Consider the following 18,772-nt stretch of genomic DNA (forward strand, 5'->3'; position numbering starts at 1 on the left):
TTCAAGGGTCAACTCTACTACATAAAAATATGAAATCATCCTAGTGGAGGAAGAAAAGAAACACTCATTAGCCCAGAGAGACAGTGTATAAACTACTAAGAATGGTAATTCAAGAAAGAGAAACAAATTTAACCTGACTCCGTTTGGAAACATTTAATTAATGCAGAAGAAATGCAGATATTCCTAAAGTCAGAAAAATGGAAAAACAGAGACGGGGTAACAAGCCAATTAGCTATTATCATGAAAGCACTAAAGAGCAAATAACAAAGCAGGTGATCCTCAGATTACACTGATGCAATGTATTCCATCCCACTCAAAAATACAGCGTCCCTCTGGCTTTGTCTAAACAGTGTAAGAACAGCTGATAAAAATTCACAATAATCAGATGAATTGCTCTAGGATGCCAAAGAACAAATTTAATTGAATCCCTGATTGAATTGATTGTGACAGTGTAGACAGTTAAGCTTCATATAATAAAATTAAAACTTTAAAAGCAGTCATCATGAAAAAAAAAGGAAAAAGAGTATGCTTAATAAAGATGAGAAGATGTGGAGACTTGGCTCCCAGACCTTGATAACAAGATCAGAACAATTTAAGATTCTATTATCAAGAAGTGAGCAAAATATGCAAGGGCCTGGGGCATTTCATGATGTATGATTAGACCCAAGTCTCCATAGGGCAGCATGAAATGGACACTCAGTTATGGTCCAGAGCATCCAGGCTTCAGAAACAGTCAAATCCACTTAAGGAAGGATCAAAATTATGAACATGAGGACTCAGAGAAGATGTGGGCAGAATTTCTGATGCTGTATTAACTGAATTGGTTGGGTATATAATCTCAATTATCCAACCAATCAAAAAATATTTGCTGTGTCCTTAATTTTGGTGAGGTATTCACTATTTGGTAGGTAGCTTTCAGTCCTATAGAATGAACATCTTACCAAGAGTACATCCCATTACTTTGGGCTGGAAGTGCCAAAGCAGCAAGCACATTTCTTCAAAAGAGTTTTTTTTTCCCCTTGGAACTAAGCCATCAAATCCTGGGGTGTCTGTGCAGGAAAGGACTGGACTTGTAATTAAGTCCTGTTTTCAAAACTGAATTCTCTGAACCATACAACAACTGGAAGTCCCTGATAGTGCATGTTTCAAAGAGTGGTTCCTTTCCCGGCCCACTCTTCATTCCTTCAGCCAGCATTCACCGAGTCCCCCACAATGCAGCAGGCACTGGGCTAAGTGTTCAGCCATGTGCTGCCAAACCCACACAGCACACTGACAGGCTAAGATTCAGCAAATGCCTGGCAAAACAAGAACAGACTTTCAGATCATGATCCCAGTAAGCCTTCTGGGTAACTTTCACTACCATCATTTAATGAAGGGCATGAAACAGTACTTCTTGGAAAAGTACTTAGTAGCAATCCCTTACTTGGGTCATGTTTATTACTATCTTAGTAAGTTTTATCCATCTGACTATCAACTCTAGCTTTTCCTTGACAGTTCTGAATGTCGGTTGCCTAAGATGCAGTATCTTCTCCTAATTTCTCTTCTTTCCTGTCCAAGAACAGGTTTTCCATCCGACACTGACTTTATCCAACAAAAGCGTCCTCAAAATGCCTGGACCCACTTTAAACACAACAACTTTTGTAGATTTCTCCCTGTTCAGCCACCAGACTGCAGTACTTTTCCCCGCTGGATTTGTATCAAACGCAGTTCAGACAGGAAGGCTGTTACCTGCCCCAGTAATCAAAGGACAGTGGCGTGTGATGGTGATCTGAGTACCGGTTGGAGTGGAGAAGGGAGAGGAGCTAGAACTGGACAACCACACCAGAACTTCTGTGCACATTATGAATCTCCCTCTTGTTTTAATTACTTTTTGGTAGGAGTCTTTGGCTCATATTATTACTGGCAATGACTGCTGAGCTATTCTCCCTTTCTTTCCAATCAATGGCTCTGGTTCCCAATTTCAGCTTAAAAGGGGCAAACAGACCTTCCTTTCATTGGCCACGTTCTCTTATGTATCTTCTCTTTCTCCTTTTCAAACACGAGTCCCATTTGTATTTTTGTCTATGAAAGTAAGGATGAATGCTGAACAAGCACAGCCTAAAGTCAAGGGCTTCAAAACATCTCCAGCTAGATAATCCTAACACTTTTAAGGCACAACGTTAAAATGGGAGCCACTCGAAGGTAATAATAGGCCATGATTATATTTATGAAGATTTCATTACCTTGTGAAACCAAAGCTGATTATGCTTTACCATCATGACTGCCTCAGTCAGGTTGCTGAGACACAAACTGTGGACCTGCTAGAAAAACAGCATTAATAACCCAGCACATAATGGCTCTCCACAGCAATGTTGCAGATGAGACGGGTGACTCTACCCTGAGAGGAGATTCCTCTTTCAGCAGGCCATTCCAAGTGAACTTTTTGGACTCTTTTAGGACCTCTTCCGTCAAAAGAAGTATAAAAGAAAGGAGCACCAAATGTAGGAGTTGTTCCTGTACTGTGTGTAGGTTTCACTTAGCTATCCCCCTACCTCCTTACCACCGAGCTACCTTTAATGATTATTGCGAGGGGCTTTTCAGTAGTAAATTCAAAATCTACCTGTGCTCATCTCATTTCCTGGGCCATAAATTTTATAACCTGAGCTGTCACAATTCTGCAGAGTATTAGGCTGTTACTAGCTATAAATCTCAAGGTGAGTCGCCTGGTTCTGCCCAGAAATAACAGATCTCCATGTTTCCCCAACTACTGACTCATTCATTTATTCCACAGACATTTATTGATAACTAAGGATGTGCCAGATCCTGGATAGGTACTGAAGCAACAATCAGACTGGTTCAGAGACATGGGATCTGTTCCAACGTCCCATTAGGACATGTCAATGAAAGTTAGGGTTTCCTTCCACTGTGCAGAAAGAGAATGCCAGTCAACTTCACTAGCTGTTCTAGAGTTCCCTCTCAGTGATGAAACTTTTCCACATCTGAATTCACCATCCTGACTAGAGAGGAAAAGGAAACAAAACAAAACAAAACACAAGGCATCACAGTCTCAACTGCTACCAAAGAGAGAGGTGATGATGCCCATGTACTAGTGGTCAGTGTTCTTGTTTCAAGTTTACAGACCTGGAGGGTAGAAAAACAGATGGGCAGAAATAAACCAGCCAACAAGTAGAATGTTGTGTGATGACTGTATAGAGAAAGCATGAGATTATTCCTATTGGATATGCAGGGGTGAGTTTTGTAGAGGAGCTGTTATTTAAACTCAGTCTTGAAGAATGGCTTTATTCTGTCAGAAGGAGCCTTCTTTCTAGGATTGAGTAAGCAAAGGCACAGAGGGACTCCTGGGGTATGTTTAGAGTAACAAGTGCCTGGTTCCTCTAGGAAAATATATTCCATTGTGGCCAGAAATAAGATTCGTTTACATGGTTCCTGACATGACTGCCCACTGACAGAAACTAAATTTATGAAGGTCTAAACACAGAAATTAAAAAATAAATTATTTAAAAGTATGAGGTGAGAGTAGGCATAAAGAATTCAAGGAATGACATTTACCTATGTTACTTTTACCAAGAGAATCAGGTAAGTCCAGCCTCATCTGAAGGGACTAAAAGAGTTAGTGAAGTCATTTCACATTGAAAATCTTGAAGCTGATGTAGTCTAAGCTACGAGTCTAGGCTGTAACCAGAAGAAATTCAAGGAAAATCCTTCTCAGTCTTGGCTTTCCCCAACTTCTGTGTGTCATGTGATGAGATTCCCTTCAAATGGTCACTAGACTATTGACCAACTTAGTAACAGCCTGTAGGCCTCAAACTGTAAACAATTTTATGATGATGATGTCAGTGTTGGCTTGAATTTTGAGTAAGTATGTCTGACTAATCAGGAAGAAGTGGAAAGAGGGAACCAACCGGGTACATGTGGTTACAACTGATTAGCACGTGGCTCCACCCAGTTAGCCTCATGAAGGGAAGTGTGGTGCCTCCTCTCAGGCAGCAGTAACGCCCTCTCTGGCCTCATGGGCGCTAATGAACCTGCTGTAATTGGCCAGTGGAAGTGGTGCTACCTTCTCAATAGAAAGGGGTTAACAGTGCTCCCTTCTTCTTTCCCAATTCCTTGTAGCTAGGGGCCAGCCTTCTCTCCACCACTCCACCCCAGCCTGAGGACAGGGAGATGCAACAACAAAATAAGCTACCATCTAGCCAGGAGTATATAGAAGTGTGTGTTCCTTTCTGTTGGGCACAATCAAAAGGCAAAGAAGCGGACAGGTTGGAACCCGAGTGATGGCCTTGGGCCAACTCTAAGATGCTGGCTTGGTGGCTTCCTATAGCTTAGCACATCAAGTCCTTGGCTTCTAGATCTAGTTTGTGCGGTCTGTGCTTGATGGCACAGAGGCCCTAAACAGGACAGTCTCTACTGTGTACAAATGCATCGTGCTTACTCTTGCAAGCATATGTTTCTAATGTATTCCCTTCATCTGGAATATGCTTCTCTCTCATCTAAATCTATCCAAATATTCTTAGTTCTTCATTCACTTAATAATTATTAAGGACTAGTGTTAAGCCCGAGGGATAAAAGCTTAAGAAGGCATCACACCTGCTGTCAAGGAGCAAATAGTCCACTCCTAGGTTTTCAGTTGAGTGCCAACTCCAACCAATTATTAACGGAACTCTATACTGAGGATTCTGAAATCCGATTCAGGCTGAATAATAATAATGGGTATATCAAGCTTGATTAGCAATGTCTGCCACATGGGTAGCAGGAGTTCGTGATGGCATGCATGCCGTATACTTGCCATCTCTGGGTCTGGCTTAATTTCTACCTCCTAAAAAAAAAAATTTCCCCTACAATCCCCATTCCCCAGTGTTCAATAGTATCATTCTTCTGCATCTTACAATTTAGAACTAGATTCTATTGCATTACATTAAATTTGTCACACATGTTAGCCTTCTTTCCACAACTAAAATCTAAGCTGAGGGCACAGGTCAAGTGTGCATCTTCTGTAATGAAAAGAACCAAGCACAAATAAAATGCTCAAAAAATACTTGTTCAGTTGACATGGGAATAGATGCACAATCGCACCAAGAACTTTTCTCATTTTCTTCAGTACTCTCTAGTCATGGCACCTTTGTGTTCTCGAGGTCATTTCCATAATATCACAGAATCTGATTATAAAGTGGGGGATTTAAAGTTCCAGTACTGGGATCAAAGCTCCTCCTGGATCCTGGAGGGGATTTTTATGGCTACAGGAAAAGTTACTGTTAGCTCTAAGTTACCACAGCTGGATCAAACCTAGCATATCACCAGGTTGATCAGAGTGTGGCTCCAAAGCTGGTAAATGTGAGCAATTGCAAGCCACTCTCTTTTGGCAAGTGGCTTTCTGGACTAACCACAATTTTTTTCTCTTGTTAGTAAATAATAGAAAATGACTGACTGTGAAAACTAAAATTATATTCACTTCAACTTCCTACCTCTTAAGAAGGTAAGGGTACAAGTTACTTCCAGATCACCAAAACTAAACATGATAAAGTCTGAAGGATGAATTTTTAAAAGTCCAACCCAATATTTATTGAACTTCTAACATATATTTAAAACTTTATTAAGCGCTCTATGTGAAATTTACAAACCCTCTGGGAGCCTGTAATTTATTTGGTTAATGAAAGAAATGAGTATGATCCAACCAACCAATAATGCAGGAGAGTATAATCTAGTGTTACACCCAGGTTAACACCATGTCATGGCTACTAATAACTGAATTGATATTTAGAATTTAGTTGAGAGCCATGTTAATGCTTAAATCCCAAACCATTAGAGCTGCTAAACCATTAGCTGCTGCTAATCATGCCCTCACAGATCAATTTCAGGGTCACTGCTATTTTTTAAACCAGTAAGATAGAAATCTTTGAAGCTGTCCCTACCTGCAAAATATGTCTAGAAATACCCATTTCAGATAAATTTAGACCCAATAAATGGTATTTTTAGCAACCATGATTTCTACAGATGTGGGCTGAGATTTATGGTTAATCTGTTTTCCAGTTCAAAGCAAAGGAACAGTTTAAAATTGGAATCTTTTAATATATCGTGATCAACCAAGATGACATAGTCCAAGTACATTCAATACATTTTCCTCTGGTATATTCAAATTGGATTTGCGGATATGATTTCCTTATCCCTAGTCTTTTCCCGTAGAACAAAGGAATTACACAGATAATTCAGGCAAATCCTTCCCACTCCTACATCACTCCAGGAACATTCTGAATAACCAAGATGAATCAGATGAAATCAAGCTTTTTGTTTTGTTTTAAGCGTAATTATTCTGATAACTATGTCAGTGCTCCATTTCACTTTGGCTGTGAGGATAAGACCTTAGGAGACTTTTCAGCCAGGAACAGCACTAAGGAAAAACATGTGGAAGACCAAGGGAGCCGGTATTTCACCCCAGGGCTCCCCATCCCCAGTGTGGATGGATACTTAACGTATAACGCTTGTATAGAGGTTCCTCATCTAATTTAGTGAAGTATTCACATTTTAGAAGTTTATTTTTCTACTTCAGAAGTACTCATTTCAGGATTTCAAATAAAATGAATGTCTTTAGTATTTGATGATGATCTGCTTTACATACAAGTTTTTAAGAATTCCATCAGGTTAAAATAGAGTGAGACTCTAAATAACTGTTTATTCAAAGATTTCTGCTCAAATGCCTTCTACCTGAATTATCTATATAACTCAAGATGAAGCTGGGCTGGGGTTAAAGCCGGATAGATCATCCCTACTGTCCTAATTCCCCAAACAATCCCCAATCTCCCCCTTACAGTGCGCCTGGAAGGCCTTGTGTAAAATAGCACCAGATAAAATTACCCTCCTAGGTACTCTTCGGCAACTCCACAATCAACTGAGCAACCTATAAATTTACATTCCAAAGCCCAATGGCACAGCGACCAATAGTACCTCATTCCTCCTCAATCTTTGTCTTTCTCCTTTAAATAAGAAAACCTTATGTTAATGGGGAGATTATTGAAAGAGTCTCCTTGTAAGCCATGAATGCCACTTCACAGACTGTACAAAAAGCAGAGCTCTATGAACAGTACAATAGAGTCAACTCATCTTTGTGAAAAGCTCAGCATCAGCCTTACAGAGAACTTAAATAGTTCCAATTCCTAGATCTCTATTAAAACATAATGAGTCCATGCTTATGCCACTGTGAGTCCATGCACACACATACGCAAAGGCAAGTTTACTGCACAGAGGGCAGTCATATTGTAAATCAGGACTTAACCTTGACATTGGATTACATTATTTTTTCAAGCTATTCAAGATCATCTGCTCATTCTGAAGTATTTTCTTCTCATTGATGTATCTGAATCAAGTACCTTTAAGATAAAACACCTAAATACCAAAAACCCATACAAAATAAATCTTAGATATTCAAATTTAGCAAAAAGCCAAATATAAATTAAATACTGAAAATCTCTGCAGACTTGCAATATCTTGTTAATTGCAATAATAAATAAATAAATAAATAAATAAATAAATAAATAAATAAATAAAATAAAATAAAATAAAATAAAATAAAACAAAACAGGCAACTGGAAAAAAATGCACATGTACCAGATAACCTAAAAAGTTTGGGAAGGAGTTATTGAAAAGAACACTCTGGTCAACTAAGACACAGCAAAGTAAACTCAAAATTGCACCTTTGACAGTACTCCTGAGTTGTATAACAATGTATTTTAACTATGTAAATGGTGCCCCCAGAATTGCCCTCAGAGAGTCCCCTACACAGAATACACTGTGATCAGTGCCTGGGAGAGTTAACAAAGTGGTTGTATTTTTCTGGTAATGCAAAGACACTCTAGGAGTCTTGAGTGTCTTGAAATTATTGTTGTGAAACATCATCATTTTAGGGTATATGTAAAATGTCCAGATACTGAATCGTTCTGTTTTGAATTCTGAAGTCTACCTGTAATTTTGTACCCTGGAATGAGCTGATTATAAATTTGTATTTGGCATAAGCCCTTAACTAAACCCGATAAATACACTGAAATTAGATCCTCTTTAGTGTTTTAAATTATGTAAATGGAAATACATGTTTAACAGAAAAGGCATGTTCATATATTTTGTAGAGGTGGCCAGGTATTAAATCTGCTGCTTCCCTAGAAGAAGTTTCCATTGTACGTAGGCTAAGTCTTCATGTAAGCTAGTTACAGAGATCAGCAAAGTAATTCCAGTTCTAATCAAGGAAAGAAAATAACTCCATTTTGCCAAAAAGGATAAAAGGAGGTACAAGATGCCTCTAAAAGAATATAATGAAACTTTTTTTTTAAACATTAATAGGTGCAGAGACTTTGAAGGGCTCAGGCTTCCCAGAATAAGCAAATTGTTAGAAAGTTACTTGGAATCACCCACAGACAATAACTGTCGGTGGTTTCATTTCAGGCAATGGGCTTGTGCCAAAAGGGACTGACATCTTGACGAAAGGGTCACCAAAAAGTTGTGAGAATTTTTCCACGAGTGAAAATCCTTCCAAGAGCAACACACTGTGATTTCTCATTCTGCCACCATACATAAAGGACAACTGTAAGAAATTAACAACATGTAATAATAATTCAGATTTACTCTTCTGCACTCAAATTGTTCCAACTTTCATTCTCGGCTTTGGCACACACGCTTGCCTTTCACGAAGCTCATTCCACTCACTAATACAGAAACACGGTATTTACTCTTTGAGCCTGACCTATAGTCAGTTTTTGACCTACAGTCAGGTCTGCTAGTTTTGGCAGAGTCAGTGGTCAAATTTATGTTTAACCAAACTGGTCACCTGACATATTACAGCATATGTAAACCTTTGTGGTCTGTCCACCTATGGTGGCACAGAGGGTAAGACTCTGGATAAAAAGCGACAAGACAAAGTGATGCGGCCAGTATCAGTAAAAGAAAAATAAACAAAAATACTGTGCAGTGGTTCATTTTATTACCATCCTAGCACTCTATGACAGTGGCTAATTGGAACTTAATAGGAAGTTGGGAACCATTTGCACAAAACCTGCTGATCAGTTTACTTTTCTGTTCATCCCTTTTGCCCGTCCACCTCAAGTTCCTTAATTTGGTCACTATCCGCTAAGTCCGAGCAAGAGCTACTTTCCACAAGGCTTTGCCACCCACCTGTTGAACTGACAGGTGAGGCACACACAAAAAATAGAGAGCTTACTTGCTAATAGGATTCAAACTGAACTCATTTAATTGCTCTGATTCATTCTTCTCCCTGGAAGCTTATACTTGGGTTGTTCTCAAAGAAAACACCAAGTATATCAGATTTAATTTTGATTCATTAAATTCCACCCTCGATTAAAAAAAAATAATAAAACCTGAAACTAAATTTGGAAATCACACATTCTGAGTGGCAGAAAGGTGTTTTAAACAGTGTAGACATCTGCAGTAGGACATGTACTTAAAAGTTGCCTGACATTTCGATTATTTTCTTCACAGTCCAAATTTCCAAGGAGGAAATTTTTCATAGAAGATCAGTATACTTATTCAGCTGTTTTTAATGTGTATTTCATCTGTTTCACTCTTTCCACAGTCATCCAAAATGAAACTGCCTTCTGTGTGTATCACAATGCTTGTCACAAATAGTCACCCTTTCATTCAGAGGTAATGTGCTTGACTTCTGAAACGGAGCAGATGCCTCTGAGAAGTGAAGTTATACATCAACAAAAAGTATCAAGGCTAATTACATCTGAGATACAATAGGCAGGGTATATGAAGATAAAAAAAAGTCCAAGCTCTTCACATATATTGCTCTTAAGGAGAGCGGACTGTCCAGGTGTTTGATGAGCAGGACATGGACCCCTACTCTGAGGGTGACTTCTGGTGAGCTCTAAAATAGGACCCATTGCTTTGTTTGAGCCCTACGACTGCCACCTCCCTCCATGCATGTCACAACACACCGCTCTTCTTAAAGAACAGAACGGTTTCTGTTGTTCAAGTTAAATAAATCTTTGCTTCTGAAAGAGGAATTTCAGTTTCTGTTCAAAATGACTGCAAATCAAAAAGATCTAATTCACCACATCCAATTCATATCAATTGCTGCACTGCAAAGCTCCCACATGCCGGACGGAGAAAGACCCCTTTAAAGGTCAAATGGGGTAGGAACAATAAGGGGTTGAGGCGGGATGAAGGCGTGTGGTTGATATTTATATGAAATCAAGACACGAGAACCTACTGAGAATTGCCTCTGATGACCCATTCTTACCATTTTGAGAATCGTAACAGTCTTGGCCTTGCACCCTCCCTCTCTTCAGTCCAGGGAGATCAACCTGCAAAATATGTTTAAATACAGAAGACAAATCGCCTCACCGCAGGTCAGGAAATGAAAAATGCCGGTTTAGAGGTTACAGACAAATAACCATTTTCTGTGGTTAAGATAAGTTACATGCAAATTATTGTAACCACTGGGGCTTCTCAGAGAGCTTTCCAAGGGTCTATAGGCTTAAATAGGGGACAAAGAAATTCCTGGTACCTGGCTCTGCAGAGTCCTGGGCTATTCTTAGTGTTTGGTTCCTCTTTAAATTGCGGGAGTTCAAAAGGTTTAGTAACTTAAAAGTAGAACCAAGCGATAAAAATAGATTGTTTTCTGGCTGCTCTTTGTTCCCAGACATACTACTGGCAGTATATTTGCAATCAAGACAGCAGAATAGGAATCAGCCTTCCACCGTGTAGTGTAATGCCTCAGAGTGGGTATTTTTGGAAATGGCACTGCATTACATAACCTTCCGTGTCTTAAAAAAAAAAAAAAAAAAAAAAAAACTACACTCGGGGGGGGGGGGGGAGTCAGGAATATACACCATTATGCCCTTCTCTTTATACCAAATAAACATTAATGTACATGCTGCAGTGATTTTCCTCTCCACCTTTATGTCGTCAGAACACGGTTCTTTTGTTAACATAAGTTATGGCAAAAATTAAGATGAATGGAAAAACTAAAAGTTCTCCAACAGGGTATCTATCATAAGCTCTTAGAGTTTTCCTATAATGTTATTATAGATACACATAAATGCAAATCAGATTGTTATCATCATCATCCAGCAAAAAGCAGTCATGTATTTTTAAACCCTCCCTCCCCCAAAGTTCAACTGCTTTATAAGAAAATGCAGAAAAAGTGTTGCAAGATCGAATGCCTGAGAAGACCCTTGGCGGCGGCAGCAGCGCTGAGAGTAATAAAGTGTATGGATGGAGGGATACAAATTCATTTAATAAAGGGGGTGGGGGTGCATGCACCAAAGTGCATCTAATGCAAAGAAACAAACCAGTCCCTAAGAATGCTATATGAGCAAGAAGAACAAAAATTAACCATACCAACAAGCAAAAAACCCCACCCCTTCCCAAAAGAATTCTCCCTCTCAACTTGTGCATTAAAAAAAAAAAAAAAAAAAAAAAAAAAAAAAAAAAAAGCTCAAGTTAAATTCCAGCCTTAATGCACCAGGACCAAAATGCCAGAATTTCTTCAAGGTACACACTTCAGCTCTTTAAAATTTAGAGGGAAGAAGCATGAACTCTGCAGGGTTGAAGGGTCCAGCTAAGAGCAATGGCAAGAAACCGACACAAAAGAGAAAGCAGCGCTCCCGGCCGGGGATGGGAAGGCATATACTTACAGACAAAAGCCCCGCTCCCTGTTCACTCTCTCCTCTCTACACCTGAAACACAAATGTGGATGAAAAAGGGCATCATGCTAGAAAGACAGCTGGGAGGGGGAGGGGGAGGGGAGGGGGAGGGGACAGGGGTGGAGGAAGAGGAGAGAGGAGGGGGAAGGGAAACAAAACCCAGACCGGCTTCACTTCCAAGAAGTACAGCCGTGGAAAAAGGAGGGGAAGGTCTCCCTGCCTCGCGCGCTCTCTCTCCAAGAGTGTGTGTGTGTGTGTGTGTGTGTGTGTGTGTGTGTGTGTGTGTGTGTGTGTGTCTTTCTCTAAGAGTCTCAGTCTCTCTCTCTCCTCTCTCTCTCTCTCTCTCCCGCTCTCCGCTGCCAGTGTGCTAGTGAACAATGAGCTAATTCTGATGGGGCTGGCGCTGCGCCAGCGCCCCAGCCTTGCTGCCACTGTGCGGCCGCAGCGGAGCCAGACTGCTTACTCTGCAGGAATCGGCGACTCGGGGCCCCGTCGGCGAGCCGCCAGCAAGCGCGCCCCGGCACCCCGCACCCGAGCACCCCGCCGCCCCTACTGCTCCTGCCGGGCCCCTGGGGGACAAAAGGGCCCGCAGACCGGCGCGCCGCCCCGGCCCCGCCCCGGAGCACGGCGCACACACACCCCGGCCCAGCCTCTCCCGCCCCCCGGCGGGCTTCTCCGCCTCGACGTGCGGTTGCTTTTCAGACAAATAAGGAGGCGGAGGAGGCGGTTTGGGGGCGCGCCAGGCGTGAAGGCGGCCAGGGCGCTGCACAGCCCGGCAGGCCGCCAGGCCGCGGGGAGAGGCGGCGCGGCCCGTACTGTAATAATAAACCTGCAGCAGAGGGCATCTGAGGGAAAGAGGACGGCGACGGGGCGGCAGCCGCCTTCCCTTTTATGTGCCTGTCCCGAGCGAAGCAGAAAATGGTGCCCGCGGAGGCGCGCGCGGGCGCGCGCGCGCAGACACACACACACACACACACACACACACACACACACACACACACACACACTCACAGCGGCGCAGCATGCATTTGCGCACGCCCCCCGGGTCTACCCCGCAGCCCCGCCAGGGCAGCGTGCCCGCCCCAGCCCGCAGGAAGCCCGGGGTCGGAAGCACCCCCAAGGCCCGGCCCAGAGGCCCCAGTGGCTGCGCGCGCACACTCGGGCACACACACGTGTGCACACGGCCATAGGTGCGCGGACAGCCGTGAGCCGCGACCTGCGACCTGGTGTGATCGGCCCGAGACACACTCCCCTCTTGCTCCCTTTTCCTTGCAGGATTTAGCCTATTCCCGCTGCTCCTCGCCCTAAAATTATACTTTTTAAAATTGGAGATTGCTTTTTTAAAAAGTGCTTTGTGTTTCTGATTTTTTTTAAAAAAAATTGGTTTATTTAAAATCTGTCTTCATAGTAGTGTAACAGCTCAAAATTTTGCTACAACTTGGTTTTGTTGCCAACAAAACAGGATATCATTTTATGGTAAATGTCAGATGTTAGAGGGAAAGATTATTTCCTAATTAAATTGCTTTGCCAAGAAAAAAAGATATGAAAGATCATAACGTCTTCTAAATTTACCATCCACATTTTACTTCTAATCACTGAAAGCAATGTTTTCCCATCATAGCAGTCAGGAAAGGTGAGGGGGGAAGGGGAGAGGGAGAATTTACAAAAACATGTTTATAGATTGTCTTAAATCAAAAAAATAAGTTTTTGGGGGGTACAGAAATAGCATACCTTAAAAAGCAATATTTTACACTATTATAAAGAAAAAATTCTCTATAAGCTTGTTGCCAGCACTATAGATCTCCTTTCACACTACAAAAACCACTGCAGCAACAAACATTTCTTGATCTGACAGTGGGTGTAACATTTAAGGGGCCAGCTAGGAGTTTTCCTGAATTAATCTAAAACGTCACATTTTTCCTGCAAAAAAAACTTACCTTGGAGCCATTGCTAGGAACAAAGGCAAGACACAAAACTCAACAAACTCCCCAAAATGCCTTCAGGGCCAGTGTTCACCAGTGTTCACCAGGGAAATGATCTGAAGAGTAAGTGGGGAGGTGAGAGTGGGCAGAAACCTGGGGGCTGCTTCTGTAGGTCCGAGCCCCAAGAGGCTAGTCAAGGGCACCTCAACATTGAGATCTTTGACCTCAGAGTCAGGTTCAAAAAGAAATCCAAGAAGACACTGCCACATCAACCAAAAATCTATCCCAGAGAGATATGTTCAAAAGTTATTTCTTCAAGAAAACATATACACACACACATACATACACACTGACTTTTGTATTTATACAAAGCTTCCCTAAGATGGCCTTTAAAAACACAGGGAAATTTGGGATTTATTATGTGCTAATTTTTCTTCATTGTAGCCACAAATATTTGGGTGACATAGTTTCTTGTGTGTGTTTGTTTTTCTGTTTAAGAAATAAGAACACTGGGTCAGAATCATAGTCTATTTACTGTGTTCCAGAAAATGGTTATAATCCAACTATCCAGGAAACATTCTTGAGTCCTTCTGGGTAGAGGAGACTGTACTAACCACTAGGGACATAAAGGGACTCACAGCATGCCACCTCATTCAGGCAATGTAGCATTCAGGAAATGTCTTAGTGCTCCAGGGGAGCACCCTCTGCCCTGCTCCCATCTGCCCTAAAGGTTGTAGGGTAGACCCACTCTCCTGAAATATCTTTCTAATCATCGTACCCCCTTGCTCCATTATAGGATAAAGACCACACTTTAGCCTTCTACTCAACTCTCACCACAATGTGACCACAATCCAACTTTCTAGCTTTATCATCCTCATCTGTCTCTTTCCCAGTTATAGGAGTCCTTTGATTCAGTCTGATTACTTAGGGCATTTATTTATCCCTAGATCATTCAGGAAGCAAAGTCACACAAAGACTGACTTAAACCAGGGTGTCTCCACCTCAGTGCTATTGACTTCTGGTGCTGCATAATTTTTTGATGGGGCCAAGGTGCAAGGTGGAGGAAGTAGGGATATCCTGTTCCTTGTAGGATGTTCAGTGGCATCTCTGGCCTCCACCAATCAGATGCCAGTAGTGTGACAACCGAATTTGTGTCCAGACATCGTCAAATGTTCCTTGAAGGGGCAAAGTTCCCCTTGTTGAGAACCATTGTCTCAAATGATCAAATCCATGGGTTGAGATGGGAGAGGTGGCCTCCCCTGAGTCACGTGGACTACATGCAAAAGAGACAGAGACCTGAACAAAAGCAAGGTTCTCTTAGGAAAGAGGAAAAAGAAGTAGGCAATGTCCTTATCTTCATGGAATCTATGGTCTGGGGTGAGGGGTGGAGACACAACCACAGCCAAACTTACAGTGCAGTGTAATAAGGACAATTGCAGAGCTCTGCACCAGGGTACACTGTGAGAATGAATAAAGCCTCCTTTCTCAATCAGACTGGGGTTTAAAAGAAAGTTTTGTAATGGAGGTGATGCTTAAACTGAACTTATAAAGAATGAATAAAAGCCAGCAAACTCAAGAAGGGGGAAAGGGACATTTGGGGTAGAGGCAGGGGCACATTGTGAGCTAAGGAATTTGATCAGTGCCTGGTGACAGCCAGGTGATACCAGAAAATAAGAATCCCGGGTCAGAAGCTGACCCTTGTGTTCTGTCCCTTACATGAATGTGAATGCCAAAGAAGAGTCCATCCATCAGAGGATTTGGTCAAAAGGAGAAGGTACTTTAGATACAGGGTCTTTCTTCCACCTCCCTTAGATAGACAAAATATATCTTCATATTTTCAAATGTAAGTCAAATATATATTCTGGCAATTTTATTTTCAGTCTGTGTCATTCACTGCTTCTGGTAACAAGTTCCATGAATCTGAGCTCTGTGCAAAAGGCTGCATGTAAAGTGGTTAGAAAAACAAGTGGTTAGAGCCAGCTCTATGTGACCCTGAAGAAGTTATTTAACCTTTTAGTCTCTGTTTCTTCATTCTTCAACTGCAATTTATATGGTAGTACCAGAGTGCCGTGTTATGTGAAACTGCATACTGTACTAGGTAGCCTTACACACATGGAAGTAATGGGTATTATAGGTAACTTTCTAGAATAAAACTTATGCACCATATCTTCTCTGAGCTTCACCTCCAGTCCCCCTCTGCTCAGCCTCAATGATGTGTGGCTCCCCAGTGAGTGATTCTGCAGCATGACTCTTGAACTTTTTCACTTGCTGTTCTGCCACCACAATGCCCCTTTCCCTTTCTTCAACATTTCCTGCTCCTTCTTCATAAATGTAGGTTATGTATCACTTCTTTTAGGAAACTTGCTTGGAACCACTGGCCCAATTTAGAAAGGAGTCTTTGTGCTCAGAGCTCTCCACGGCCTTTATCACACTGTTGTAACTTTGGCTTTATTTTCCTGTCTTCACCACCAGACCTTAAATTCCATGAAGGAACAGACTGTAGTAGACGTTTTTGGTTACTTGCCTAACATGCATTGTCTCTTTCCTTCTCCTTTTTTTTTTTCAATTTTTTATTTAAATTCTAGTTACTTGACGTATAGCATAATGTTGGTTTTAGGAATAGAATTTAGTGATTCATCACTTACATATGACACCCAGTGCTCATCACAACAAGTGCCTTCCTTAATGCTCATCACCCATTTAACCCATCCCCCACCCATCTCCCTTCATCAACCCTCTGTTTGTTTTCTATAGTTAAGAATCTCTTATGGTTTGCTTCCTTCTTTTTTCTTCCTTCCCCTATCTCTATCTATTTTGTTTCTTAAATCCCACATGTGAGTGAAATCATATGGTATTTATCTTTCTCTTTATTCTAGCTTACCATAATATACTCTAGCTCCATCTATATCATTGCAAATGGCAAGATTTCACTCTTCTTGATGGCTGAGTAATATTCCTTTAGGTATGTGTGTGTGTGTGTGTGTGTGTGTGTGTGTGTGTGTGTGTGTGTGTGTACTACATACTACATCTTCTTTATATGCATCAGTTGATGGACAGTTGGATTCTCTCCATAGTTTGGCTATTGTTGATAATGCTGCTATAAACATCGGGGTGCATGTGTCCCTTCCAATCAGTATTTTGTATCCTTTGAGTAAATACCTAGTAGTGCAATTGCTGGGTTGTAGGGTAGTTTATTTTTAACTTTTTGAGGAACCTCCATACTGTTTTCCAGAGTAACTGTACCAGTTTGCATTCCCAACAACAGTGTTAGAAGTTTCCTCTTTCTCCACAACCTCACCAACATCTGCTGCTTCCTGTGTTAATTTTAGCCATTCTGACAGGTGTGAGGTGCTATCTCATTGTAATCTTGATTTGTATGTCCCTGATGATGAGTGATGTTGAATATCTTTTCAAGTGTTTGTTAGCCATGCAGGTGCCTTCTTTGGAAAAATGTCTATTCATATCTTCTGTCCATTTATTAACTAGATTATTTGTTCTTTGGGTCCTCTTCCTCTTTGTTAATGAAATCCTGTCTTGTCCTAGTCTCCATCCTTTCTACCTTAGAGCCCTCAAGTTCCAGGGAAGGTGATCCTGAGGAGTAGATCCTAATTATTTTAGCCCATTACTGAATTAAGTTGTTTGGCTCTGATAATGGGCTAGAGATGAGCATGTGACCTAAGTTCAACCAATCATACTGAAAGGAAAGAATTATAGTACATGCTTGAACTAAGAAATTTGAATCCTATGCTTAAAGCAATATACAACTATTGAACACATTTAATCTGAACATGACGTGAACAGGTATTTTTTTTCCTAGAAAGATTATTCTTAGAGCAATTCAGAGGATGTATTTGGGTATGAAGAAGGTAAAGAATTGAAGTGAGATCAATTAGGAGACTATTATAGTAATCTAGGTGAGTAATCATGAATGGCTCATGGGAAAGAAGAAGAGAGAAGGAGTCAAGTTACATTATGGAGGTAGGGTTACATTATGAATTGCAGGGGTCCTTGGGGGCTTGAAGGAGTACTACAGATTAACTGGAGAAAAGAGTCTAAGGTGATCCCAGACTTCTGACTCTGTGATTGCTTGGATGATCGTGCTTCTTCCTAAAACAGAAAATACTAGAAGAAGAGTGGATTTGGGAGGAGAAGGGGGTGATAATGAGCTCAGTTTTATATCTGCTGAATGTAGAACCCACATAGTCAATTTTCCAACAGCAAGCCTTGAGTAATTTTCTTATCATTTCCCTTTTCTTCGTGCTTCCTTCCTAGGATGGGTTGAATTGTGTCCCCTCCATGTTGAAGTCATAATGCCCAGCACCTCAGAATGTGACTGTATTTGGGGACAGGGTCTTGAAATAGGTAGTTAGGGTAAAATGAAGTCATAAGGGGAGCCCTAATCCAATGTGACTTGTGTCCTGTAAGAAGAGGAGATGAGGACATAGACACACATGGGGAAGACCCTGTGAAAACATAGGGAGAAGACAGCCATCTACCAGCCAGGGAGAGAGGCCTCAAAAGAAACCAGCCTTGCTGACACCCTAATCTCTAGAACTGTGAGAAAATAAATTTCTGTTGTTTCAGCCACCCACTCTGTAGTACTTTGCTATGGCAGCCCTAGCAAACTAATACACCTTCCCTGCACTGAACATTCAGAAGGGTAGAGGATTCATAATATTTCTATTCGTTATGAGATTTAGGGTATTGTAAGATGTAAAGTCCAAGAAATATGTTGAAGCTGAAGAAGTAATATGTCTCCAAGGGCAAGGCTGTGTCTAAATCTAGAAAGTCACATTAAATAGGTATCTGAAAGTTGCCATTGTGGAGGCTCCTCTGAAATTCAGGGTCCGTGGTTCTCAGATCAGCATTCCAAAACGCATAAGGAAACCTATTTACAATTTCAACCCTGTCTGCTTGCAAGTTTCCAGCTGTATTTACACAGCTGCTGAAGGCAGCGCAGATGAGAAGGATTCTCCACTTCACCACTTAGAAACCCACACTGAGAATAGTTCAGAAAACGCCTTCATATTTGAGAATTCACTAAGTCTCAGGAAGGAACACAAAACATCAAGAATTAAGCCACTGACATGGGGACTTTGGCAATGAAAGGAGGAAAAATAGTGTAAATTTAGCAAAGTATGAAATACAAACTTAAAAGTGAATACAGGATGACTTATAACCTATGTCACTCTATAAAAC

General features: G+C 41.3%; 1 long non-coding RNA gene across 2 annotated transcripts in view; it reads left to right on the forward strand.

Annotated features, from left to right (window-relative positions):
* Positions 1–8,040, forward strand: part of LOC111561785 — a 161,053-nt gene extending 153,013 nt beyond the window's left edge. The window contains exon 10 of one of the 2 annotated variants that reach the window (XR_006583666.1): positions 1,558–8,040. This is a non-coding gene — a long non-coding RNA (uncharacterized LOC111561785). The remainder of the gene's footprint in view (positions 1–1,557) is intronic. The other variant, XR_006583665.1, reaches the window with a different exon arrangement.
* Positions 8,041–18,772: the final 10,732 nt, after the last annotated feature.

The sequence above is a fragment of the Felis catus genome, chromosome A1, assembly GCF_018350175.1.
Source record: "Felis catus isolate Fca126 chromosome A1, F.catus_Fca126_mat1.0, whole genome shotgun sequence".
NCBI lineage: Eukaryota > Metazoa > Chordata > Mammalia > Carnivora > Felidae > Felis > Felis catus.